Raw genomic sequence first — 26,974 nt, forward strand, 5'->3', positions numbered from 1 at the left:
GAATATTGAATATCTTTCATTCATACGTAAAATCGGGGAAGCAGATTTTAAGGAAAGGCCACCTCAAAACCAGCAGGACATTTGTTGTACTCATCCTAGAGGAAAAGCTGCCAGTGACGCTCTTGCTTTCCTGCTGCCTCTGTTTCAGCTGAAGCGTCAAGTTAGAGATTCTACTGAAAATGATACAGTGTGCACTTGAGAAGAAAAATAGCTGTTTAGCCAAGAAACAGAGCATGAATGACAATTATCTCTGAAGGGCACAAGAAGAAATGTTCCTTGAGACCCTCAAAGCATGTCCAAGTGACCCAAGTGAGAAGTTCACTTTTTAAAAAACACAGTAGCTAGTTTGCTTAGTTAAGGAGTAATACTATATATTCAACGTATGTGCGTGGGTTCGAGACAAAGGCCAGCGTATAATTTCCAAAGGTTGAATTCAAGAGTGATTCATATGCTGAATATCACACGCAAGTTTTCCACCCTGGGGAAGGTCGGCGGAGGTCTTGGGGGTCCATGGCCTGTTGTAGGAGTAAATTGGCTCGTCCACCCACACTGAGCACAGCTCCTTCCTCCACTCCTTTGAGCTTCTCTTGTATTCTCATCAAGAGATCCTCAGGAACTTTGTTGAAACTCTGGCCAATTTCACTAATGACAAGAACACAAAGGCATTAATGAGGCAGATCATTTCAAAGGGCCTCGGGAATAGGAAAATCTGAACAACTGACGGCTCTTCCTAAAATACTGCTCACCGGAGACTGTTTGCGTTCCTGGTCATCCGCATTCAGAGTGAAGTGGAGCTCAGTTTCATCCCCAGCCCCTGCTGTGAATACAAAGCTTTCGAAGGGTTCATGGTCCAGTCAAACAGAGGATCATACGGGAGGACCTAGAAAGGAGAACATACGTGTTAGAAGAACAAAATGCAACTTGATGACGTATTTAGTAACAGTAGGAACAGTATTATAAAACTAATAGAGGCCAGTCATATGGTAGTTGACTGGGGGGAGGGACAAACTCACTGCACGCACAGGCTTCTTGTTTCTTTGTGGAGGAACCTACAGTAGTACGAGGCTCTGGGCTTCTTACCCCATTCTGAATGAATTCATTCCCAGGCCACGGTTGGGGGCAGTGACATCCCTTGACTCCTGTTTCCTTATGTGGTGAAACTGATCTATTAAAAGGAGATAAGCACTAGTCACTTTCTTTCTTCTCTCTCCCTGTGCTGGGTAAGGGCATTTACATTGCAGGCCCAATTCTCACTCACGACTCTAGGCTAGGCTAGGCTACGAGTTTGACAGCACTGGCAACCCTGTTGACCTCACTCCTGAGTCTTGTTCTCCAAGAGTTTTAATAGTAGCAACCTGACATTTTGATCTCTATCCTATTCCCATTCCCAAGGCTCTTCTGTGGGTTTTTTTTTTCCCCCCTCTCTTTTTTTCCCCTCAATTAGTTCCAACTTTGAGTGAAGAGAAAAAGGTCTAACTTATTGAAAGCTCCTCAAAACACAAGATCTAGTGCTGTGGTTGGCATCTTAAGTTATACATGGAGAAACATTTTAATACCAAAATAACTGGTATGGCCAGAGCAAGTGGCTTGACATCACAAATTTTAGTAAGGGAGGTCGTGAGGAATTGATGACCTTGACAATTCAGAACAGCTAACTGCCTCTGCTGTTTATAAGCACCAACATTTTTTAAAACGTATCTTAGCAAGTGCTTACCACACAGGTCTTAATAAAAACTGAAGACTCAATTCTAGGTATGAGGGACGTTGCAGGATACTCCAGCATTATAAAGTTAAGAACGCTTTTTTTTACTGATGGCTTTACTGCGTTTCCCAGCAGGTCTTCAGGCTGAGACTGTACAATGTATTTAGCATTACATGTTTAATGTACTGAATCAGCAGTACCAAATCTGGTGTCTGTTTATGCGGTTCTGAGCATCCTCCAGGCCCATTAAAAAGTGTGGCGGGACCGACTGTGAATATAAGTGGTTTGTCCACAAGTTCAGGGCCCCTATGTGATTTCAAGTTGAGCACTGACATGGCTTTAGATTTCAGAGATCCAAACCAGTTTCACCGCCAAAGGAAGGAATCTTTTACTAATCAACTAATGAAAAGGAATGAAGGCCTCACTTATAAAGAGACTCTACGGTCTTCTTGGGTTGGAGTAGAGAAACAACGCAAAGTATTTCCAACCCAAGGACGTGTTTTAGGAATCACATATGCAAACTCTAAAATCAAGAAGGAAGTGATTTAAAAAACATACTGCAGTCTTACCTGTTAGAACAGAAGTGGCTGAGAGAAGACAATACGGGAAGAGAGGCCGATTAAGCTGGAGGAGGGTGTCTCAGTCCCGGCGCTGTGCACCTTTTGGGGCTGGACTGTAGGGCATGGTGAAAGCTGAAGTTCCAAAAGGAAGGCCAGCTCGCTTGGCCGGGATCAGGTATTTGCAAGGCCTTGTCTGACCGAATACGAGGGCTGGAGCCGCGCCGGCTGGCAGCAGCAGGAGCAGGGGACATCCTGACTACTAGGTTAGAGCAGGAGCTACTTGCAAGATAGAACACGCCGCCTACAGCTTTCTCAGGGGTTTCTCATCAGTTTTGTTTCTTAGAAGTTTCACTTGTTAGTTTTCCCTCCTGACTGCTGATGTCAGTAGCTGATGTACTGGGACGTTATAAATAAACTTGGTGGACTCAGGCCTGTGTCACTGTCTCTCCATCTGAGGGCAACGGGCCACCGGACCCCCGCTTTGCATTCATCTTGTGTCTTGTGTCTGCATTTTTCTCTGAATCTCCAGGTCGACACGCTCTCTGGCCTCTTAGGTCCGACATCGCGCTGCATGGGCCGCGGCACCAGACTCTTCCCAGTTGCGAGGGCGGCCCCGTACAGGGGACGTTCAGCGGTCTCCCTGGCCAAAGCCGGCTAAGTGTCGAGTGTATCCTCTTCACCCCTCTGCCCCTGTCTGAAAATCAAAAATGTCTTTAGACACTGCCGGCTACCCTCTAGGAGACAGAACTGCCCTTGGCTGAGAACCTGTGAGGCAAAGAAAGAGATCTGCTTAGTGGAACTGATTAACATCTTGGAGGACCCAGCGGTCTGTTATGAAGAAAGAGCGATCATGAAGGCCAGAGGAGACAAAGGTGCTGAGAGCGGCAGGGAAGCACACCTGGGCCAAGGCGCTCCTAGAGAGGGGTTTGGTGAGCAAGGAGATGTTTGAGCTGCTATTCCGTCAGAGACAGTGGCTGGGGCCCAGTGAAACCTAAGAGAGGAAAAGCAATGAATTACAAGAGGGGCCTGGACTGGCATCTGCAGGACTGGGACCCCTGCTGCCACTGAGAAGCACCCTCCTAAAGCCGAAGATGCACAGCCTTCAACTGGCAAACTGCTCGCAACGACTGGGACAATCAAATGATTTCAGGAAATCTGAACATTCACGGAGGGAAGATCGGGTACCTCAGTGTCAAATACACAAATCACGAGACAGTGACCTTTTCAGTGACACAGGTATTGCAGGTGGAGATGCAAGTCACTTCTCAGGCTCACAGCCCTCCAGCAGTTTCCATCTCACTCGGCAGAACCTAAAGTCCTTACACTGCTGCAGGGACCCCTCGGTGACCTGGCCGCTGTTGCTTCTCTCACTTATACCCTGTGACTATCGAAAGAATGAAACTCAGGAGCAGTCTGACATTTGACTACTAACTCTTCTGAGTCCTGGAAGAAACGACCCTCTGCCAGCAGGTGTTCACTCAGCACACGGCTCCTAAAGGAAGCCCAGATCTACCCAGGCGTGAAAGACCCTTCTGCCTGAGAGTGAGCAAACTATTGGGGAATCTTTTAAACTTCTTTGGATCTTAAATTAATTGGAGAAGTTTGGCCTTTTTACCTTAAACACAAAAAGGCAAGACAATTTGACTTTAGACTTTCATTTCTCCATTATGGAGACATCCAGGTTATCGTTGACTCTGACTGCAGAGTCAATGGCAAACTGTAATCAATAGTGTGTGTAGCAACATAACTGAGACGGAGAAAAGAGGGAACGCGTTTTATTCCGTCTTGCGAACAGCGTGGCCTCATTGCTTAAATGGCCAACACACCACTGGGGTCCTTTACAGCACCCTCTTTCTAGCAAAAATCTATAACGCCACCAGCACTGCAGAGAGCTATAATGAAGCCTTCGGTTCCTAAGAGTGGACACAGGACCGTCCTGACAGTTCCTTTCACTCCACACAGGATGCAGCCCCACCCTTGTTGCCTGATCAGAGGCTTAGTGGTTAATGCCAGTGAATTAAAGACAGCGATTCTCAGCTCTGGCTGCACAGCGGGAGAGCATTTAAAACATGTGGATGTTCCTGACACATCCCTAAACATTTGGTTTGCATTTGGTCAGTGTCAATATTTTTTAAAGACAGTACAGGGGACACTGAAGTCCAGCCAGGCCCAGCCCCACCAGCCTGAAGGAACGAAAACCGCAGGGATGTAAGTAAGTCTGCCCATCCTCCACCTCCCACGTTTCCCTGAGGAGGAAGACTCCTCTCCTCTTGCCGCAGGTACCTTTTCCCAGGATGGCCAATGGCTGCCTTAGGGACACAGTTCCTGCTGGGTAGAGCCAGGGTCAGAAACACTGGAAATTTCATGACTGCCTTCCCTTTCTGCCCTGTTGAACATGAGGCAGAGGGCCTAATGGAGTGTGTGTGACCTGCAGGTTCAAACCCCCGCTGGGTGACCGACCATCCCAAGGCTAGGACAGCAGAGAGGCCCAGACGCAAGCCAGTCTGGCCCGCACTCCTCAGCCCCGACTAACCACGCTGACTCTGACGCCCATGTGTCTGACGACCTGGTTCAGAACCTGGCGGGGGGAAGAGGAGATAACCTGAATTCTCTCAGTGCTGCAACGGACTCCATTCTGAAGACAATGAATACCAAAAGAAGGGTCTGAGATGCCCACGTGCTGATTTACGTACCAAAGACCAGAGATTGCTTGCTCTGCTCTAACACTGTGAGAGACCCGAGGGAACTGCAGGCATTCCAGACCAGTCTTTCTTTACTGCTGTGTGCAAGCCCGCCCTGCTGCTGCTGGGCACCGGCCCACCACATTAAAAGGAAGCACTGTTCCTCAAAGCAGTGTCTTGTTGACAAGACACAGTCCATCGGGTAGAGGAATAAAGAGTTCCTTGCAATATACTTTACCTCTACAATGGTTAACAGAGTTTCCTGAGTGCTCCTCTTAACCTCCATGGTTTTCTCACAGCACCTACAACCACATTATAAATATGGCTTTTGTTACACACCAGTGTTTTCCACATCTGTCTGTCTGTCTGTCTGTCTAGCTAGCTAGCTAGCTATGTCATGTGTGGCATACCCAGACCATTCTTGATAATAACTTCCAAATTCATATCTCAAAGAGTGTAGTACTTGGCAGAGTGGGCTGTCAGTAGAATTTTCTGAAATCAGTACAAATATATGTCTACATGAAACAGAATACAGAACCCAGAGACGAACCCACACTTATACGGCTACTTCACCCATAGCCGAGGAGGCAAGGGTACATGACGGGGAAGGAGAGCCTCTTCAATGGTGTTGGGAAAACTGGACAGATACATGTGAGAAACAAAAACTGGACAACGTTTTTACACCGTACACAATCATAAACTCAAAATGGATTAAAGACTTAAATGTATGACCTAAGAACCATTAAAACTCCTAGAAGAAAACATAGGCAGTTACCTCTTTGACATCAGCCCTAGCAATATTTTCTTCAGATGTGTCTCCCCAAGCAACAGCAACAGTAGCAGTTAGATGGACCTAAAGGGTGTTATACCAGTGAAAGAAGTCAGACAAAGAAAGACGTGTATGCTACGATTTCACTTCTATGTGGGATCTAAAACAAAAGACAAAAAACAAAACCAACAAAAGAAATCAGAAACAGACTCACAGATGCAGAGAACAGGCTAATGGTTGCCCTGGGGTGGGAGTGGGGGATGAATGAAAAGGTGAAAGGGATTAAGAGATACAAACTTTCTGTTATAAAATAAGTAAGTCATAGGGATGTAATATACAACACAGGGAATACAGTCAATAACCTTGTAATAATTTTGTATGGTGACCTATGGCTACTAGATGATGATCAATCTAGTATGGTATATAAATGTCAGATCCTTATGTCGTCCAGCACCTGAAAGTAATGTAAGATGCTATGTCAACTATACATTAATTAAAATATCTGCAAATATAATACAATACTACAAAATATTTCTTTCAGTCATTCATGATGGTAATTATTAGTTTACTTTGACTAGACTCTGCCCCATTAAAAGCTGAGTATAGAGACCTATGGTGGGAAAGCTACAGGGAACTGCACATTTCTTGTAGCAGACATTCGAGGTGGACCGTAAGCTCCTTTGGGAAGGCATATGAGCCCGACTGTGAGCGCCCGATAGGAGTTTCAGCAGTAAAAAAGAAGAGTTAGCTAGAACAGAGGTATTAAAGGCAAAGGTGGGAGGCTTCCAGAAGAAGTTGGGAAGGACAGTCCATAGGATATACTGGAGGAGGTCCCAGGTTAACTGAAAGAAGGGGAAATGATTATGATTTTCACCCAGGGTCTGGCCCTTAGTACTGGCAAAGCACTGAGATGTAATTCTAGCAATGAATTCTATAACCTATAGAAAGCGACTATCCAAATAATCATGGCGTCAAAAATCATCGTCTTTACCTTACATTACATCACTTACCTTCCAAAGATGCCTTCAACACCAGTAATGCCCATCCCATCCACGATATCTCTGGCGAGTCTAAAAGGACTGTTTCAGGAGCAAGAAGGAGTTTATCTGGTTCAAAAGCAACTTCTAAGTGAAAATTACAGTGAGGTTCGGAGGCTCCACAGCTAACTGACTTTCTTCCCAACTGGCACATAAACTTTGCAGAGGCACCAAATGACTCGTCACCCGGATCCCCTCAGTACTACAGCGCACACTAGTTTATTCTCTTTCTGCTCTGCCTGACTTCCTCATCCCTACCACTGTTTAGAAGGTCCACCTCCAATAAAACACACATGGACTACTTCTGGACAGAATTAGAGAAATCTTGATTAAAAGGTGATTTCAAAAATGAAGTAGTTGCAGGTAGAATTTAAAATGCAGAGGACCGATATATAAAGTCATTTTATATTCATAATATCCTTCATCTCTTTCCAAGGTAATTCCATTTTACTCTCTTTCAGTAAACCATTTATGCGGATTATACTGTATAGTTTCTAATTTCCGAAAACTACACCTGCTTAGAAATCTTAAATTCCACATTCTAATCAAACCTCTTCTCCCGCACACTTATTAAACAGTCTTCAGGCTCATCAAGAGTTTGAGTCTATTGGCCTCGCCTCCTTCTCTGCTCAGCTCAGAGCACAGACGGCACGGCTGATTGCTTTCACTGTACCTGAGAAAGCCATGCCCCACCGCACCTCTCATTTCAAACTAAAACTTAGACTACTTATGTCTTTTGTATTTAAAATACAGAGGTTTCAGTGACAACCAAAAACGGAGGACTAGCACTGAACTACAGCCCCATTCAGCAGATGCCACACCCCCGACCTGCGGCTGCTCCGTGGCTCAGAAATGAAGACCCCGGGGCTCAGGACCCGATGCAGCTCAGGGTCAGAGCAGGCGATGGTCAGCACGGCTCACGGCGCGTCTGCAGGTGACCTGCCCCTGCTCGGTGGCCACATTCCGTCTGAGGGCCGGGCTGAGCACCGTAAGGTAGTTACATGCTTAAAAAAAAAATTACATTAGATAATGACATAATATACTCCTGCCGCATTACTATTTAAAAGGAAATAAAGGGCTTGATGATACTTTTTGTTTGCTTAGAGGAACACAACGAGAAGTCTCATTCTTATCTCAAAGTAGTAAGGATTTAAAGGGGAAGCTCTGATTCTGAACAGAAAAAGCAATATCATTATTAAAGCATGGGCAGAAAGATACTGATAAGTGAGGGCATATAACCAAAAACTACAGCAGCTTATAGCCATCGTACAGACCCAGCAAGAAGAGGGATGGATTACGGGCAAGGCATTCTATGGAGGAAATGGAAGCCTTTTCACTTTTCACTCCAAGGTCACAGTGAGTAACACCATTCTAAAACACTTTTGACCCTAAAAACTCTCAGCTATTCAGTTAAAGGACTTGCTTCTATACAATTCTCTGCAACAGACGATTACCCAGAGAAATCAAATAATGAAGTCAGTGCAGTCATTTATTATCAGTCGCACCAAAGGATATCAAGTGGAAAAGTGGACGGGGTTGAAGCTATTAGATAAAAATTAAGTTTTCCATCATGTGTGAATTGTGATCATCAGGACCTTCATATCTGTAATTACAGTACTGCTAGTGATCTTAAAGAGATTAACATATGGGTTCCAAAATTAATATATCCCCACAGAAAGTAACATAGCCAGAAGTGAACACTCATTCTTTAGATACATACCACTGAGTCTTCCACTGAGTGGCATCAAAGTTTGCTAAGATCACAGAAGCATCACAAAGGGCCTTAATACTTCTGAACAGCTGAGGTCTCCTACTCCGGATGGTACGTATCATTTTGTTTGCAGCCTAGATGCGAACCAAATAATAAAAATCAAAAGAGAAAGCAATGCATGAAAACAAACTAAACTTCAAATTTTCAGTTATAATAAAAAAAGAAATAAAAAAAGTGTATGTACACATGTAGACAACAAAGCACTATAATCCCTCGGATCCAAACAAAACAGTCCCCTTAGGAATGAAATATATAGATGTAATAATTTGGAAATGGCTGTATTTTAAATCTATTTTTTATTTGTTCAGTGCTTTGAGGAAAAACAATGTGAAATATCATTGGTATCTCCTTTGCATTTATTGAGACTGAATGCAATGTATTCCAGTGGGGAGAAATTTTTTTTTCATTTACAAAAGAAATTCACTGTAAAAATTCCAGAAAAGCACAAAGCATAAGAAGGCCCAGGGGGCGGGAAGCCACCTGTGATCACATTTTTTTAACTGTTTTTCGAATCCTCCAATCTAGCATTTTGGGTACTTGCCAACGGCAACCGCAAAGAAATAGGAAAAGACTGACCAGAATTCTCTCCTTAGAAAACGGCATCATTAAAGCTATCTAAGAAAAACTATGTGTACATGAACCTATGTGAACTAGGAGCACTGAGCCAAGAGTTAGAGTATAAAGAAGTATACGTGACCCATGACATGGACAGATTTGTGTCAAAGCTTTGAAAGCACAGGGCAGAATATTGGGTTGAAATAGACAACTTGCCTTCATCATGCCATTGACTTCAGAAACACCAGAACTTTCAAGCCAGAGGGAACAAGGATGAAATGTCCCCATAGGATGCCCGTCTTCACTTAACAGGCATTGATGTCAGTTTCAAGTGCTTTACATGAGAACCGACACGACCTTCTTGCAGTGCACAAAGAGCACACCCATCCAGCTCCAGCTCTCGTGGAACATTGGCTGCGTATTTTGCATTGAATAATTACAGAAAAACAGAAAAGCCATCAGATGGTATAGAAGTAAAAAATCATACTTGATATATACAACATAAATTAAAAAGGCAGAAAAAGGCGAAATTCTAAAGATTATAAAAAAAAAGGAACTTACTTTTTTTTTGATGTTATTTGTTGTGTTTATTGTTTTACTTTTTGTCTTGAAATGAGTTTGCGCAGCCCTGACGAACCGGTGCAGCAAGTCGGCTGGGCATCGTCCCGCAAAGTGAAAGGTCGTCCCTTCGATTTGCGGTCAGGTTCAGTCCCCAGGCGGGCTGCACTCCAGATGTCCCCCGTGATCCCCAGCCTGGCCCACCTGCACCCAGCCCTCGCTCTCCCTCCCCTGGAGTTCCCCACACTATTTCCTGTGATGAACTGGGCCCATCGCTGCTTCCTCCATCATCACTTACAGCCAGTGCCACCGCCTTCGGGAAAACGCAGTCATTTATGTCATATTTACAGATTCTAGAGGCATCTAATCACTCAGGTCAAAGGATGTCTCACTCATTATCGGGACTACAAAAGTCTCCTAGGGCAATGAATTAGGTTCCACTCGGTGGCATAAAAGTTTGCTAAGATCACAGAAGCATCACAAAGTACCTCAATCCTTCTGACCGGCTGAGGTCTTCTACTCCCGTCGGTGTGTATTACTTTGCTTGCAGCTTCTCCATCTCCGGCTGGGGCACGGGCAGGCGCACGCGAACGTGGCTTCTGTCCAAGACTCCGCCGCTGATCCGACAGGCGGGGCCACCGACCCTGCACAGGCCACCGCTGGCTCTCCGCTGGCTCTCCGATGGCCTCTCCTACCTCTGCTGCCGCTGGGACCGGGGCCGGCGGCGGCTGGAGCGGGGGCGGCAGGAGCGGTGCGTGGCAGCGGCTGGAGTGGTAGCGGCGGCGGCGGTCCCAGTGGCAGAGGAGATAGGAGAGGCCGTCGGAGAGCCGGGGGCAGCCGGTGCAGGGTCGGTGGCCCCGCCTGTCGGATCAGCGGCGGAGTCTTTGACAGAAATGGGGACGGCGGCGGAAGTGCTATCGGCGGGAGGGCCCGGAGCGGCGGCGGCGGGAGGGGCGGTGGCCGATAGCACTTCCACCGTCGCCCCAGGTCCTGCCGCCGTCCCAGCTCCGGAAGCCGCCCCAGCTCCCGCCGCCGGGGCCGCCGCCACCGCCGGCCCCGGTACCGCCGCCGCCGGGTCCCACTGCCGCCGCCGCCGGGTCCCACCGCCGCCCCCCGGGTCCCACCGCCGTCCCTTGGATCACACCGCCGCCGCCGCCGGGTCCCACCGCCGTCCCTTGGATCCCACCGCCGCCGACGCCGGGTCCCACCGCCGCCCCCCGGATCCCACCGCCGCCGCCGCCGCCGGGTCCAAACGCAGCACCCCGGGTCCCAACGCCGCCGCCTCGGGGACCCACCGTCGCCGCCGCCGCCGCCGCCGCCGCGGGTCCAAACGCCGCTGCCGCCGGGTCCCACCTCCGCCCCCGTCGGGTCCAACCGCCGCAGCCCGAGTCCCACCGCTGCCCCCCGGATCCCATGGCCGCCGCCTCCGGGCCCAACCGCTGTCGAGTCCAGCCGGGTCTCATCGCCGACGCCGCCGCCGCCGCCGCCTCCGGGTCCCGCCGGGTCTCACCGCCACCGCCCCCGGGATTACACCGTCGCCCCCGTCGGGTCCAACCGCCGCCTCCGGGTCCGACCGCCGCCGCCCCCGGGTTCCACCGGGTCCCACCGCCGCCAGGTCCCGCCGGGTCTCATCGCCGCCGCCCCCAGGGTCCCACCGCCGCCACCCGGGTCCCACCGCCACCGCCCCCGGGGTCCCACGGCCACCGCCGCAGGGTCTCACCGACGCCGCCTCCGGGTCCCGCCGCCGCCCACGGGTTCCGCCGGGTCTCATCGACGCCGCCGCCGGGTCCCACAGCCGCCCCCCGGGTCCCACCACCACCGCCGCCGGGTCCAACGGCCGCCCCCCGGGTCCCACCGCCGCCGGGTCCCCCCGGGTCTCATCGCCGCCGCCGCCGCCTCCGGGTCTCACCGCCGCCGCCGCCGGGTCCCACCGCCGCCGGGTCTCGCCAGGTGTCACCGCTGTCGCCACCGGGTCCAACCGCCGCTGCCGCCGGGTCCCACCTCCGCCCCCGTCGGGTCTAAACGCCGCAGCCCGGGTCCCACCGCTGCCCCCCGGATACCACGGCCGCCGCCTCCGGGTCCCACCGCCGTCGAGTCCAGCCGGGTCTCACCGCCGCCGCCGCCGGGTCCCGCCGGGTCTCATCGCTGCCGCCCCCAGGGTCCCACCGCCGCCACCCGGGTCCCAACGCCACCGCCGCCGGGTCTCATCGCCGCCGCCGCCGAGTCCCACAGCCGCCCCCGGGTCCCACCGACGCCGCCGCCGGGTCCCGCCGGATCTCCTCGCCGCCGCCGCCCCCCCGGGTCCAACCGCCGCCCCCGGGTCTCACCGCCGCCGCCGCCGGGTCCCGCCAGGTCTCATCGCCGCCGCCGCCGAGTCCCACCGCCGCCCCCGCCGGGTCCCGCCGGGTTTCATCGCCGCCGCCGCCGGGTCCCACCGCCGCCCTCCGGGACCCACCGCCGCCCCCGGGATCCCACCGCCGCCACCGCAGGGCCCCGCCGGGTCTCACCGCCGCCGCCGACGCCGCCGTCGTGTCCCGCCGGGTCTCATCGCCGCCGCCGCCGCCTCCGGGTCCCGCCGGGTCTCATCGCCGCCGCCGCCGGGTCTCAACGCCGCCCCCCAGGTCCCACCGCCACCGCCCCCGGGATCCCACCGCCGCCCCCGCCGGGCCCCGCCTGGTCTCACCGACGCCGACGCCGGGTCCCACCGCCGCCCCCGTCGGGTCCAAACTCCGCAGCCGGGGTCCCACCGCTGCCCCCCCGCTGCCCCCCGGATCCCACGGCCGCCGCCTCCGGGTCCCACCGCCGCCGGGTCCCGCCGGGTCTCATCGCCGCCGCCGCCGCCGCCTCCGGGTCCCGCCGGGTCTCATCGCCGCCGCCGCCGTGTCTCACCGCCGCGCCCCAGGTCCCACCGCCACCGCCCCCGGGATGCCACCGCCGCCCCCGCCGGGTCTCACCGACGCCGCCTCCGGGTCCCGCCGGGTCTCATCGCCGCCGCCGCCGGGTCCCATCGCCGCCGCCGCCGGGTCCCACCGCCGCCCCCGCCGCGTCCCGCCGGGTCCAACCGCCGCCGCCCAGGTCCCACCGCCGCCACCGCCGGGTCCCGCCGGGTCCAACCGCCGCCCCCGGTCCCACCTCCGCCTCTCCCGCTCCCGCCGACCCTCCGACGGCCTCTCCTACCTTCGCCGCCACTGAGACCACCGCCGTCGCCGCCGCTCCCGCTCTGGCCGCTGTCACACACCGCCTCCGCCACCGCCGCCACCGCAGCTGTAAGTACTCTGCCCCTGCCGCCGGTGACACCAGCCCACCAAACCCGAAGGTCCCATCCCGAGCCTCACCTTCCTTGTTTATACAAGTGACCTGCCCTTTGCCCCCACCCCTGGCTTCCATTGGCCGAGGGCTTTGCTACCTGAAGCTCTGGACTGCCATTGGCCGACAGGGCCACCCATCCCGGCCCCGCGCTGCCCCGCTGGCTTTCTCCATCCCTGCGCCCGCCCACCCGGCTGCCCACCCCGGGAGTGCGTGAGGCTCCGGTACCATTTGTTGCGGCCGCTCGGCGTCGGGGGCACTGGTGGCGGGCCGAGTGCAGGGAGGCAGCGGGCCCAGGAGGCCGCGTCCATGGGCCCGCGATGGCCCCGCGGCAGGGACCACGGGTTCTGTGAGGGCGCGGGGCTCCGGGCGGAGGTGCCCGGGGGCGCGCGCGGTGCATCCGGGCACCGTGGTGCGAGGAAAGGCCTGGCTCGCAACCCGGGGGACTGCATTCCAGAGGCAACGGTAGTTGTTCCTCTCCCTTTCTCCTTCCCTTCGTCTCTCTGTAAAAATAAATGAAAGTCTTTACAAACCAAGTTTGTGCATTTCAAAAGCTTTCCTAGGCAACCCAAGACAAAGTAGACTACCTGAGGCATTTAGTTCACTTTATTCCCTACTTACACTAAAATAAACAGACCAAAGGCAGGCCTGAATAAAAGACTTCATCCTATCAATTATGTTGCTTAACAGAGTTATATTAATTATGACTCTTTCATATTGAATTCCAACACCTATCCCTTTTCATCTACCATACCAACAAATCAGAAAAGCAAAACACAACAGAGAGATAACACCCATAGAGTCTACAATGAGCTTAGGACTTTTAATACTTTAAAAGTCTTTAAAGACTTTTAATAAAGAACGCAGCAGTTCTGCAGCCTGTCAGGAACAATCTCCAAGAAGAGTATAAAATGGAAATCATTTCTACTAAACAGTAATTGTTTTTAAACAACTCTATTTTGTTAGAACTTTATAAATGGTCGAAGGTTCACAGCAATCAAGCAAACAGTGAATTTTTAAAAAGGCCACTGGAAAACGGTAGAAAAGCTCTGTGGCGGTTTTCCTTGCCCTTGTGCCACTCCTTCCCCAGCTTGGCTGTGGGCATGAAAACTGCATCCCCCAGTTCCCAGGGCAGGATCCTGGTCCTTAGGTCTGGAGAAAGCAGAGCAAGACCTCTTTGCTAATGATCGTGTAGGTCTGTTCTAAAGCTGTCTGAGAGCTCCCTGAAGGCTGGAAAAGCTACGGGCATTGCTTGAAGCCATTAAGCTGGCCAACAACCCGTAGCTGCCGGGACCAAAAGATTCTGGTGGAGGCATAATACAACAGGTGGCAAAATGCCTATGGGTGGAAATTGGGGAGAGAGCTTTTATTGGGAAATTAGAGCACTCAGAATCACCCATATATTTGGGGAATTTAGAAAGCCACATGCATGTCTTGGGTAAGACGCTTGCTCAAAAATTACCTTTGAAGAAATAAGCTTTCACTTTGGGCTGGTCCCTGGGCTCAGTGCAAACCCGGCTGAGTGCTGAGGGACAGCCCTAACAGCCAATCTTCAAAGACTGAAAAAAAGTTTACTCTCTCGTTTTCTGGCTCCTGGTATTCAAGGAGATTTCTGCCCAAACACTACCCGAACATACGCTGAGGAGAAGTCTTCAGTGACCACGCATAGCAACAAATACATCCTCTGTAAAAAGAGTTCAGTAAACCCCTGAAAAATGGACTACTATAACCTTCGACCACCACAAAAAAATAAGTCAAACCTTGGACAAGGGGAAGATCTGACTTCCAAAGTTACAGCATAAGAGTAAGACACGCCATTTTCAAGAAGAAAATCACAAGGCATTAGCAAATTTAAAAAGTATGGCCCATTCAGGAATAAATATACTGACTGAAACAATTCCTGAGAAAGTTCAGGAAACAGACTAGTCAAAGACTTTAAACAACTCTTTGAAATACACTGGAAGAGCTTAGAGACCACAAAAAATTAAGACACAGCATACCTAAACTAATGGGATGAAGAAAAAGCACTTGTGAGAAATAATGTGCGCCAGTAAACACCTACACTAAGAAACAAAAACAAAACAAAACAAAAACAAAACAAAACAAAAAAAACTTGAACTCTGGCTGCGGTGGCTCAGTTGGCTGGAGCATCATCCCATAACTGAAAGGTCATGAGTTTGATTCCTGGTCAAGGCACACACCTAGGTTGTGGGTCCATTTCTTGGTCAATGCACGTACAAAATGTCAACCAATGGATGCTTCTCCCTCTCTCTCCCTTCCTGTCTTTCTCTTGTCGGCAGCCGTCCGTCTCGAGAGACGATGGTGTAGCTTCTTCAGAGTCTATCTGCACCGCCAAGAATGGCTGTGCAGTCCGACTCGGGAGTGACATGGTATCTGTCTCCTCCCGTGTTGAATCGACATCTTGCGATGACGCTGAAGCTACAGAGCCTGGGCAGGGTAATATGGAGGGTCTGCTGTTGCCCATGCAGCAGACCCCCCCTCTCTTCGCAGCTGAAGGGTCCAAGGGAAAGACGGAGTCGATACAGCTTGGGTTCAGGTGCGCCGCAGGAGTTGCCGGTGTTGACTACAACGTCAAACCGCCTTAGGGACTCCGGCTCCGGATTTTCTGTCGGGGTTTACTCCCTTAGCCTTTCCCCTGAAGAGGTATGCCGCAAGGCAGCGGAGGTTTTTTGGAGTCAGAGTTTTCCTTCTCTGATGTACCCTGACTGGAAGATCGAACCAGCGACACTTAGCTCGCAGGCCGACGCTCAATCCACTGAGCTATAAAACAATCATCAAGGGAGGATAGAAAAAAAAAGAAAGAAAGAATAAAAGACTTGAAGAACACTATTAAACACTGAAGAAGAAGTAACCTTGACATCTTTCAAATTCTTCCAAAACAGAAAAGAAGGGAACTCTTCCTAACTCATTCGATGAGATCACCAGTTCTTTTTCCTACCAAGGCCAGATAAAGACATGCCCCCCCCCCCCAAATTATAACGGCCGGGATACATTTTAATGAGCATAGATGAAAAACTTCTCAACAAGATACTAACAAACTGAATCTGAAGCATGTACGAAGGTTTATATACCGTGAGCAAGTAGGACTTATCCTAGGAATGCAAGAAGGTCAGTATAAAAAAATCAATCCATACAATAGACACTAATGGAATGAAATTAATTACTGACCACCTCAATAGACACAGAAAAGGCATTTAACAAAATCTAATGCTCTTTCATATTGAAAAAATAAAAGTGAGAAAACCATAAGTAGATTAAAAAACAAAACCAAAACAAAACACTGAGAAAACCATGAACAGACAGGAACTTCCTCAACATAATAAAGGTGACCTATGAAAACCCCACAGAAAACAACAAAATCAATATTGAAGGGCTGAAAGCTTTCCCACCAGGATCAGGAACAAAACAAGGGTTCCTGTTTTCACCACTGCTATTCATTAGTACACTAAACTTCTAGCCAGTGCAAGTAGACAAGGAAGAGAAACAAAAGGCATCCAAATCGGAAAGGAAGAAGTAAAATTATATCACTGATGGTATGATTCCATATATCTATATCTATATATCGATATATAGATATATATATATATATAATCTTTCAAAGAATCTACCACAGATCTACCTGTGGCAACAGCAAATGAAATGAGCAAATTTGCAGGTCATAAGATCAACATACAAAAATCTGTGTGTTTCTATACACCAGCAGTGACAATCCATGAAGAAAATTAAAGAGCAATTCCATTTCAATGGCATCTCAAAGAACTAAATACTGGAAATAAGCTTAACCAAGGAGATGAAAGTCTTGTACATTGAAAACTATAAAGAATGCAGGAAATCAATTTAAAATGTCCAAATAAATAGAACGGTATTCCGTGTTCATGGGTCAGAAGACAAATGATCGAGATAGCAATACTATGAGGACACATTCAATGCGATTTCAATCACAATGTCATCCCCCTTTTTACATAAATAGAAAACCTGGTCATCCAATTCACATGGAATTGCAAGGAGCCCAAAATAGCCAAAGCAAAGTCGAAAAACAACAAAATTAAAGGGCTCCCACTTTTGATAAATATGTGCCCAGAATATGTGAAAAACCTTTCAATTAAAACAACAACAACAAAACAAAAATCGCCCATTTAAGTGAGAAAGACGTCTGAAGATTCTGCCCCAAAGCAAACCTGTGCATGCTAATAAGCATAGGAAAAGAAAATCCTCATTCATCATTAGGAAACTACAAATCCATACCCCAATGAGATACCAGTGGTTACCTATTAGAAAAGTTGGCATAAAAAACAAATGTTGACACTTGTCAGACCTTTCATGGCACGTGAATAAACAAACTGTGGTACAGCCATGCGACGAAATACAGGTCAACAAGAAAAAGTAACACACTACTGATTTAAACAGGAATGAATCTTAAATGAATCATTCTGAGTTCTTCTAAAATATCAATTCTAAACAAGTAATTGGGGCCCTGCAGCCCTACCAGAAGCAGAGGCGGATTGAAGGGTGGGCGCAGCGGGCGCGCACCCTGGGCCCTGACTTCTGAAGGGCCCCGCAAAACCCCAACTTGACACTTTCCTCTAATGACACCAAGTTTGCTTTCATTACTACGCTGCATAAAATATGAGAAATGCGGATTTTTCTTTTCCCTGGCTCTCTCCTTGTTTTTAAGGGGCCCAACCAATATCTACTTCCCCGTCGGGGGCCTCCACCCGCCTTAATCCGCCTCTGACCAGAAGTCAGGAACTGCAGTGCTGAAGAGGGGAGGAGGCCGTCAGGCTGAAGGCCACTCCGGGGAGCAGGGGTCCTGGCCCGGCTGCCAAACCCAAGGGGCACCTTTGGCATCAGCACCTGGGAGACTGTGCTCTACTTTTTTGTCCCTTCAAGTCATACAACGTGACATAATGTAAGAGGAGAAAGTCGGCCATCACGGGGACGCAGATCCTTACCGTTTGTGCTCCTCTTCCTTGGTTTCTCCAGCTGCCAGGTTCCTCCTTTCCCAGAAAGCCCACAAGGATTCCTCCTTCTTAATGGCCTACACCGCGCCTTCATTTCCAACCTCCTGTTCTCTATGCAGCCTCTCTGACCCCAGCGAAACGAGGGGTAGATTTGAGAATTTCAACTCCCTCTCCTTCATCGCCTGGCCACTGAACGAAGCCTGCGCTGTGACGCTCTCTTGGGTTTCCTGGTTGTCTTTGTTGCGACAGCTCGCAGACAAAAGAGCCTGCGTTGGAGCTCAGAGTTCTTAGTTCTTTAGTAAAAATTGGGTTGACGGCCCCGTGGTTTTCTGGCAACGCGATGGTGGGGCCCTGACGGCAAGGCTTTTCCCACTAGAGCCAGAGAGGGGTCCCAGAGAGGAGAGCTAGGGAGCTGGGGTGGTGTCCATGGGGATCACCCCGCTGTCAGAGGCTGGCCTGGCAGCCAAGCCTGCAGATGTGCTTGAGGATGCGCCCGCACCGACTGCCCCAGGGATTGGTAGGCTGGTGGTCCTCTGACTTCTTGCAGTGTTCCCAGCAGAGGCAGAGCCCTTGGGGGTGGAGGCTGACAGGGACACCACGGTAGAGGCCACCGTGCTGCTGGTGGTGCCCAGCCCTTGGTTGGAAGCATGGGAGCTCTGCTTGGGTGCAGGTCCGTGGGTGGGCATGACGGCGGGCACAGCAGCGCCTCCGAGCGTACGCTTTTTCCCAGCGCTGGCGCCAGGGGTCGTGACCAGGGTGCCCTGGCGAGTCCGTTTCCTGGTGTTCTGTCCCGAGCTCCCCCCGGGGCGCTGAGTGGCCGTGCCAGACGGGCCTGGAGCCGATGACGAGGCAGCCAAGGCAGGCCTGGGGCCGGCGTGTGTTCCCGGGGGGGCCTGGGCGATGCTGCCCAGGGCTGGCTGGCCTACAGTGGAGACTGGGGCCTGGGCTGGGCCTGAGGCTGCCCATTTTCTGCCTCGAGAGCTGGGTGGAGCCCCCGAGGGAAGTGCATAGGGAGCGGGGCTGGTGTCCATGGGGGTCACCCCACTGTCAGAGGCTGGCCTGGGAGCGGGGCTGGTGTCCATGGGGGTCACCCCACTGTCAGAGGCTGGCCTGGGAGGTGGGCTGGTGTCCATGGGAATCACCCCGCTGTCAGAGGCTGGCCTGGCAGCCAAGCCTGCAGATGTGCAGGCCGAGGGGCTGGCGCTCAGCACAGAGGTGACTGGAGCACCGGTGGACACAGGGGCACTGAGGGCAGGCACAGGCTGCGGGCAGGAAGGCACAGGCTCTGGAGCCCCGCAGCCCGAGAGGGCCCACGCCTCACCACACAGAGCCCTGAGGATCCGCCACCGCGCTTCTCGGTCTCTGTCCAAATCTTCTGGGGTCACCCTGTACCCAGGGTCGGGACCTGGTGGCAGGCTTAGAGGGGGCCCTCGCCTGCGTGGGAGCAGGCAGACCTTCCTTTTGCGGCGCCTGGAGGGTGCTGTGTCCCCTCTGGTGGCACCCCGGCCATGCTCAGGCTGGCTCAGCCTCCGTGGCAGGGCGGCAGCTGAGGAGGGAGCCCCAGGGCGCTGCTGCCTCAGCGTATTCCCGGCCCTCTGGGGCAGCCCGGTGTGGCAAGGGGCGGCACGCCTCCCCCTCTCCACCGGAGGGCAGCCTCGGGTGGAGCTATAGGAGCTGGTGATGGGGTTCCTCTTCCTGCAAAGGCAGAGGGAGCCCCTCACGGAGGCCTGGGCCTTACCGCGCCTTCCGTCTTCCCGGCCCTGCACCTGGAGGGTGCCCTGCAGGGGCCCAGGCCTGAGCACCGAGGCACGGAGGCCTCCCTGGGACCCCGGGAGCCTGCAGGTAGGCGGGGCTCCCTCACAGCCCTCAGCCTCACTCTGGCACAGTGGGCTCCCCCCCCTCCTCACCTACCTCCTCCCCGTGCCCCCCACATGCCCACTGGTAAAGGGACCTGAGGATCCCGAGCAAACGCCACAGGCTCTGGGGGATCCTCACACAGACACTCACGAAGGCTGCAACACCGCATGTGAGCAGGTGCTGGCCGGCTGGCCCTGCAGGAGGTGGAGGAGCACAGACAACTGGCTGCCGCTGGCGGACCAAGGGAAACTGGCCACCTGGGGGAGCTCTGAGCTGGCCCCCTGGTCCCCAGGGCGGGGGATGGGGGCAGAGTGCACTCAGGAAGTTGCCCATTGGGCGCATCTGGGAGCTCTGTCGGGGAGCACAGAAACCGTGCTCAGCAGCCAGAGAGAGCTCGCCAAGAAGTATCCGTTGGGGCTGTTGCCTGGATACACTTGGAACTCCCCGGAGGGGGGGCGCGGGGAGGGGGGCCACGTGGAGGGCCGGCAGGAGGAAGGCGCGCGCTCCAGCTTGCCCAGATTCTGTGGGAAGGGCGCGCCCAAACGCCTCTCGAGGTCGCTTCGGGGCTTCCCCATCTCGGGCTGGGGGAGGGGCAGGCGCACGCGAACGGCTTCTGCCAATTACGCAGCCACTGCTCCTGCACCGGCCGCCCAGGCCCTCCTGTTACAGAAACAGGAGAGTCCAAAAACAAACCGCAGAGTTTGCAGCTGGGAGATAGGGAGCAGGAAGCAGCTTTCAGGATGCCCTTGCATGCCTGGAGCTAGTGGCTGGATACATTGTTGCAAAGATCTGCTTTACTTCCAAGACTCAGGAAGATGGGAGGGATCTTGGACTGTGGGCTGGTATGGAAGAAGCAGACCGAGCCTACATAGGGTTCTGTGAATGGTCAGGACGGTTTGCAACACCCAAGGCCTGAGAGGACGCGGGGAGAGAGAGGAGGCAGGGAGGAAGAGAGGAGCTGCAGACATTTTGGGCTGGCTCTGGCTCTAGGAGGCTCACTCTAAGGCTCTCTCTGGCCCTCACACCCTCACTCTCTGGCTCTTGTGGGCTCCCTCCATCTGGCTTGGAGAAGGGATCTCCAGGCTGCTTTAAGAAGAGGCTCTTGCCAGACTGCTTTGAGAAGGAGAGGAGATGCGGCTGCCCCGGTAAGTGCAGTGCACTTAAGAGTCACAAATCATGCTGACATCCGTGACCCATATAATCATCACAGCAGCTCTCAGAGGGCCGGAGAGGTTTTTTTTTTTAAGACCCTATTTTATAGCTGAGGAAACTAAAACTCAGAGGTTCAGCCACTTGCCAAAGACCACACATCCCGGGCGTGATAGAGCCAGGACTCCAGACCAGGACTGTCTGTTTCTAAAACTTTCATCCCACCTTCTCGCTCTGTCAGAGCCGCCGCTGCCTCCACCAGTGCGAACATATGAGAACTGTCACGGGCAGGTCTTCATCAAGGAACCAACCGGGTGTGCCTTGTCCTGGGGTTGACGTCACGTTCTCTTATCCCCAGTCCCAGATCTTCCCTTGGAGAGACTGCATTCTTTCCAAAGCCCTTGGCTTATTTTTCTCCTCTGGGACTGGACTTCACCCCTTCCCTTCTGGCCAGAGCCCCTATCTTACAATTCCACACCATCTGGTCAGGTATTGGTTCTTGGGTCTCACTTCCCCATGCTTCCTGAATGCTCAACCAACCACTTCCAGGGAGGTCTTCCTGGTTGCTCTGGCCTCCTAGAACTTCTCCAGGGGTCTCTAGACTGCAGTAGCCTTGACCTCTAAACCCCACATGCCTGTGACACATGTAACTCAACCAAGCCCTGCAGCATGTGATTATTCACACATGGTCCCCATCTGAACTATTCTGACCGTAGTTACTTTCATTTCAGGGCCTTCAAGGTCAAATTCAACATTTCTCCTTAACTCAAGAGACCTGATTCAGCTTCCTCTGTGCCAGCAGAAGCAAATAAATAAAATATGGACTCTGCATCATAGCCTCTCACAGGACTTTAAAGGTGACCTACTTCAACCTTCTGTCTGATGTTATACTTCCCTCTCTAACATTCTTCCCAAAGCCAAGCCTCTCCTGACACATGGTGCTAACTCTCTGGGAAAGTCGTTCCTTCTTTGACAGATACCTTAGAATTTATTTCCATTTTCCCCTTCAAAAGTTACCTGCTAGCAATACCCTCCCCTTCGCCAAAGTTACTCAATATAGGGCCACTCCTGCATCGTGGTGGCCATGTTATGGGCTCAAGGCAGTGATCTTGACTCTGAGCCTTCTCTTCTCCAGAAAAAACATAAGATTTCCCACCCTATGTATCACCTCAAGCTCTTCCTTTCTCCTGACCTCCTTTCCAAGACGGGTGCCACTTTCTTGGTCTTAGAGACTCTTTACTTTACTTTCCACACTCAATGCAGATTTAGACAAGATTCGATAAGTATTTACTGAGTGCCATCTCTGTGCCAGGCATTGGGCCAGGAGCTGAAGATAAAGCAAGGGAAAAGACCATAATCGAGATGGAGCCAACACCTCAGTGGTCAACTGCATCTACCACACTACGTGACAAGCAGCCTCACAGCTATGGCTGCACGTGAGTTCTCGGCACGATGACTGTGATATTGTCCCTGCCGCTGAAAACTCATGGCCCCTTTAGCTTGACCTGGTTAACATTAACAGGTCTATATCAAATCTTCCTCTTTCTCTCAAGCTCACCCCCATTTCCCTTCACCCTCTGCCTTGCCCCAGAGGATTCTGGGAGTCCAGTTCCTGGCAGGAGCCTCTGAAGGGATCCATGGGGCCTAACGATGGGTCTGTTAAACTGCATTACTCTGGGCTTGATAAATAGTTGTTACCAGCCAACGTGGTTAAATAATCATCAGACCACATAATTCAGAAAATCATGCTTCTTAAAAGCTCCCCATTTATTGTAATGCCCAACAGAAAATGTTAATCCATCGCACAAGATTACATTTTATTTTTCTAGGCAGAAAGCATTTTCTTTAGTCACATAATGACTTTCCTTGACATAATAATGAAGGAATGTGAATTTCAAACAGCCTGGGATGCGGGAGTGGGAGCGTTCTCTGTTATCTGGGGGGCTGGCCGCATGGAAATAGCTGGAGCAACTGCTGACTGGCTGGGTTGTGTCATCGTGGAATTAAGTGCTTACTAAGACTGAAATGCACCAAATTAAATTTTAGTGAGTACTTTCTGTTCACACAAACAGCAGAAATTAAACCACTGTGGTTGTGGCAGATAAGCTGTCATGTGGGGCTGGCATTCTATCAGGGGAGTGCTGTGGCATCAGGCAGAGCCGGACATGGTCAGCAGGAGCCTTGTCCACAGGGTGGGAGGAAGAGGCTGAGCTCTGGAGTCAAATTCAGGGTTTCCCACTCCTTTTTGGTGCGACCTAGGGCTTGTCACCTGAGGCTCTTTGAGCCTCCACTTCCTTGTGTATAAAATGGGCATGATTGAGGCTACTTAGAGATGACAAATAGATCGAATCTGTAGAAGCCTTTGGTCTGTGTAAACATGGGTTGGTGGTGTTATGTGGCTCCCTGTCTGAGGAAGTGGAGCTGGAACAATTAGGCGTAAGAAAGAAAGCAAGCTCTCCTCTGGCAGCCTACCTTTTGCACGGCCTGGAGGTGGCTGCACAGAGAACTCAGAGGACCCAGTGCACCTCTGGAAACAGGTTCCGTGGGACATGACCAAACAGTTGATTAATCCAGTGGGCTAGTGGTCAGTCAGATTGATCACAGCCAAACAAGTTGCTCTGATGCCAGAGCAATAGATAAAAAACATAACGTTTGGCTTCCTGGTATTAAGTGAGGTGGAGAGAGTAACAAGAAAGAGTACGCTCTCGCCTGTGAATGGCACATGTGTGTGGTAGACCAGATTATTGTTTAAAACTATTCATGCCCTCTTCCTCACCTTTGTGGAAGGTTCTTTTCTTACTCTTCAATGTTGGGCTCGGCCATGTGACTCAGTTTGGAGTCGGAGCAGACTCAATACAAGTACTGCAGTGTGCCGGTGCAGCTGGGCTCGCCCTCTTGTACCTCTGCCATCGCCATGAGCAGACCTTCTCCCAGGCTGATGCCTCCTCTTCATTCTGGGCTCTAGAACAAACATACAGGAAATGGACCAGAGCCCAACTTGGTAGCAAGGACCCAATTCGAGCCAAACCCAGAACGTAAAGCAGAACTGCTCAGCCCGGCCCAGCCTAGTTCAGACAACCTTAGCTTACCTATAGGTAGGTGAATGAAATAAATGCTTATTGTTCTATGACCCTGAGATTTTTATGGTTGTTTGTTAAAAGAACTGACTGATACAAGGTGCTTTCATATCCACTGGCTCATTCAATCTAAAGAATCCCCCCTCCCCCTGCCATGATACAGATAGTCAGATAATTTTAATTCTCTTTTTTATGTGAGGAAACTGAGGCTTGTGAATAAAAAGTGACTTATGGTGGTCAAGACATGAGTAAGACTAAAAGGTGCACCTTTTAGTGGGAAGTGGAGTGTTTTTTCCCCATGTATGGCAATGGCCTCTCTATAGGGGATCTGGGAGCCAGGTGAGATCCCTGACTTCCCAGGAGAAACATAAGCTTATTCTACTTCACAGTTTTACCAAAAGCCAATCTATTAACAGGGCTGGAAGGGCTGAGTGACCTCCTGGGGGCAGTTAATGAGTGGCCTGAGGTTTACATGCAGCGTTTACTATGATTTGGGCTGGTGCCAAAGTGTCATTGGGCAGAGAGAAAGCAGTTGGTCATGTACGAATCTAACAGGCAGCAATGCCAGCTACTAAATAGTATATCATTCCTAATGATGTTGTCAGCCTCTAATCAGTCTAATTTATATTGTCAACATGATATAATAGTCCCACCCGGTGAGGCCTTCAGAAATACAAGATCCAACAATGTGCGAGATCAAAGTGGATTTCCACTGATCCTGACTCTGGAAATCACATTAGGACAGCTGACTCCCACTGCAGAGAGCAGGGGTAGGTCTGTGAGCTGCCGGGTGCAGGGCCTGATGCATGGCAGGCAGGAAGTGGGCAGCTGGTGCTGTTTTTGTAGTCATGCAGCTGAACTAGCTGGTGTTGGAAATCTTGCCCTTGGAGCAGCAGAGAAGGGAGGTGCTGGGTGCAGAACACCCTTGTTGTGGTGCCTGCTCCCCTCTTTTGTCATCATTACTTTTAGGAAAAGCCTTGTGAGGTTTACAAAGGTGACTTTCAATGCGGTATCTATACCTCCCTATGGTTAAGACAGGGGGGCGTGTGGCACAGAGTAGGTGCTTAGTGAAGGAAGATTCTCTATGTGTTCATTTCTTACCTGCCCAGTGAGTCGGTCTATGTGAAAACTATGCAAATCATGGATTTCTGTGCAAAGGTGAAGGTGAGCTGATTATATTTTGGAGAAGGTTTTATGCCCTACATATTATAATATCTTTTTTACCCATCATCTCATTTAGTCCTCCCAATGACCCCAGGTGGGAGACCTAAATAACCCCTTTGAAGGTGAGGAAACTGAAACTCAAGAGGCTAATGACTCGACCAAGGCTACCTGGCTAACAGTGGCAGTGCCGCGAAGGAACCCGGCCTCTCCGGTCACAGTCCTGTACTCCTTCGACCCCGCGAGCCTCTCTCTCTAAATAAGCATTTGCTTCCTTAGAAGCTCTTGGATGTTAGGCATTGACTAGACCAGGCAGTGTCTCGGTTTTGTATTTTTCATTCAGACGCTTTATTGCAGGGCATACATGGTCTTTGTTTCCAGTGCTAAATTCTGTGCCGAATGGCATGATCTTATGGAAATCGTTTAGCCCGCCTGAGCTTGGTTGCCCTCATCATTCTCATGATCTCCTTCTCTGGGCTCACTAGAGTAATTATAAGGTCTCCTTGAGACCTCGGAGCTCACTTGTGGGGTCCCAGAGCCTCCGAGAGGATAAAGAACGGCTCAGACTCCCACACCGTGGCTCAGACAGCCCATAGTTCACTTGTTTCCTCTTTCAGGTGGGGACCGGAGGCTCAGGGAGGGAACCGGCTTACCTAAAGTTACCAGCAACAATGATCAGGCCAGAAATCACCCAGGACATGACTCCCATGTCCTCACTGGACAGTTGTCCGGGCATTTTTGGTCAGGATCGTGGCATAAAATCCTTTAAGTGACTTCAGCTGTGCCGTTCTCATGGTTTAAGGCAGGGTAGGCAAATGCTTTCTGTAAAGGGCCAGAGTAAATAATTCAGGCTTTGCAGCCTGTGCGATCTCTGTTGCAATGACTCATCTTTGCCCCTATAGTCCTAAAGAAACCATAGCCAAATGTAAATAAATGGGCATGACAGTTTCAATAAAACTTTATTTACCAAGACAGGCAGGGGGCCGAATTTGGCCTGCCAGGCCATATTTTCCTACCCCTAATATAAAGATAAAAAATTTTCTAGGCTCTGGTCTGCATGCAGTCCATGGAGCATTTGAAAGCCCCTCCTTTTGCTCCCCTCCAAAAAAAAAAAAAAAAAAGACAAACAGGATCGCAACTGGCAAGTCAGAATAGGGGACCTCTGCCATGAAGACCAGGATTTGGAAAGTGCCCAGGCCATGCTGGGGCCACCTTCAGCCACCCTTGGCCTTTCTCTTTGTGGAGAGGACCATCCATCACATTACTTTGGCAAAATGCAAGTAGCCAATGAAAAGGGAGTTGATGGTGTGAGTAAGAGCAAGGTGGGGCCCTCGATAGCACAGGTGCTCAGGATGTGCAGGAGCTCAGACATAAGGAGAGCTGCAGACTTCCCTCGTTCCCATCACCTCTTTGCTCTGTTCCCCAAGTCCCACCTCCCTCCCTCGCTCTCCATACCCCTGCCTAATCCACAGTCCAGAAGCCTTCCCTAACCACCTACTCTGGCTTCTTTATCCTCCTAACCAGTCTCACCTACAGGTCTATTGGTTCTTTTAACAGAGTGAGAAAAATGGTAGCAATAATAATGACTACATTCAGTTGTGCCAGTCATGGTGCCAAACTCTTCATTTATACATATCAGTTGATCTTCATGAACAACCCTACATGTTAAATACTATTATATCTATTTTATAGCTGTAGAAACAGAGAGTTAGAAAGATTAAGCTCCTCCGGGTCACCCAGATGGTAAGCGGTAGAGCTGGGATTTGAACTCATGTCATCTCACTCCACAGCCTGTGGGTAAAATACTGC

General features: G+C 51.0%; 2 long non-coding RNA genes across 6 annotated transcripts; both read right to left on the reverse strand.

The window, feature by feature from the left end:
• Positions 1-340: 340 nt before the first annotated feature.
• Positions 341-2,552, reverse strand: LOC150006464 (uncharacterized). The gene is made up of 4 exons (XR_016511748.1): positions 2,272-2,552; positions 1,081-1,165; positions 747-880; positions 341-642 (listed from the first exon to the last, which is right to left on the reverse strand). It is a non-coding gene; the product is annotated as an uncharacterized LOC150006464 (long non-coding RNA).
• Positions 2,553-2,918: 366 nt separating this feature from the next.
• On the reverse strand, positions 2,919-6,218 carry LOC150006465 (uncharacterized). Of its 5 annotated transcripts, none has more exons than XR_016511751.1 (5): positions 6,075-6,218; positions 5,182-5,796; positions 4,546-4,840; positions 3,161-3,253; positions 2,919-3,027 (listed from the first exon to the last, which is right to left on the reverse strand). It is a non-coding gene; the product is annotated as an uncharacterized LOC150006465 (long non-coding RNA). The 5 variants fall into 5 exon arrangements; XR_016511752.1 differs by lacking the exon at positions 6,075-6,218 and having other exon boundaries at positions 5,182-5,245; positions 5,719-6,040; XR_016511750.1 differs by lacking the exon at positions 6,075-6,218 and having other exon boundaries at positions 4,546-4,648; positions 4,796-4,840; positions 5,182-6,040.
• Between the last annotated feature and the right edge of the window lie 20,756 nt (positions 6,219-26,974).

The sequence above is a fragment of the Furipterus horrens genome, unplaced genomic scaffold, assembly GCF_987537825.1.
Source record: "Furipterus horrens unplaced genomic scaffold, mFurHor1.1.pri manual_scaffold_6, whole genome shotgun sequence".
NCBI classification, from domain to species: Eukaryota; Metazoa; Chordata; class Mammalia; order Chiroptera; family Furipteridae; genus Furipterus; species Furipterus horrens.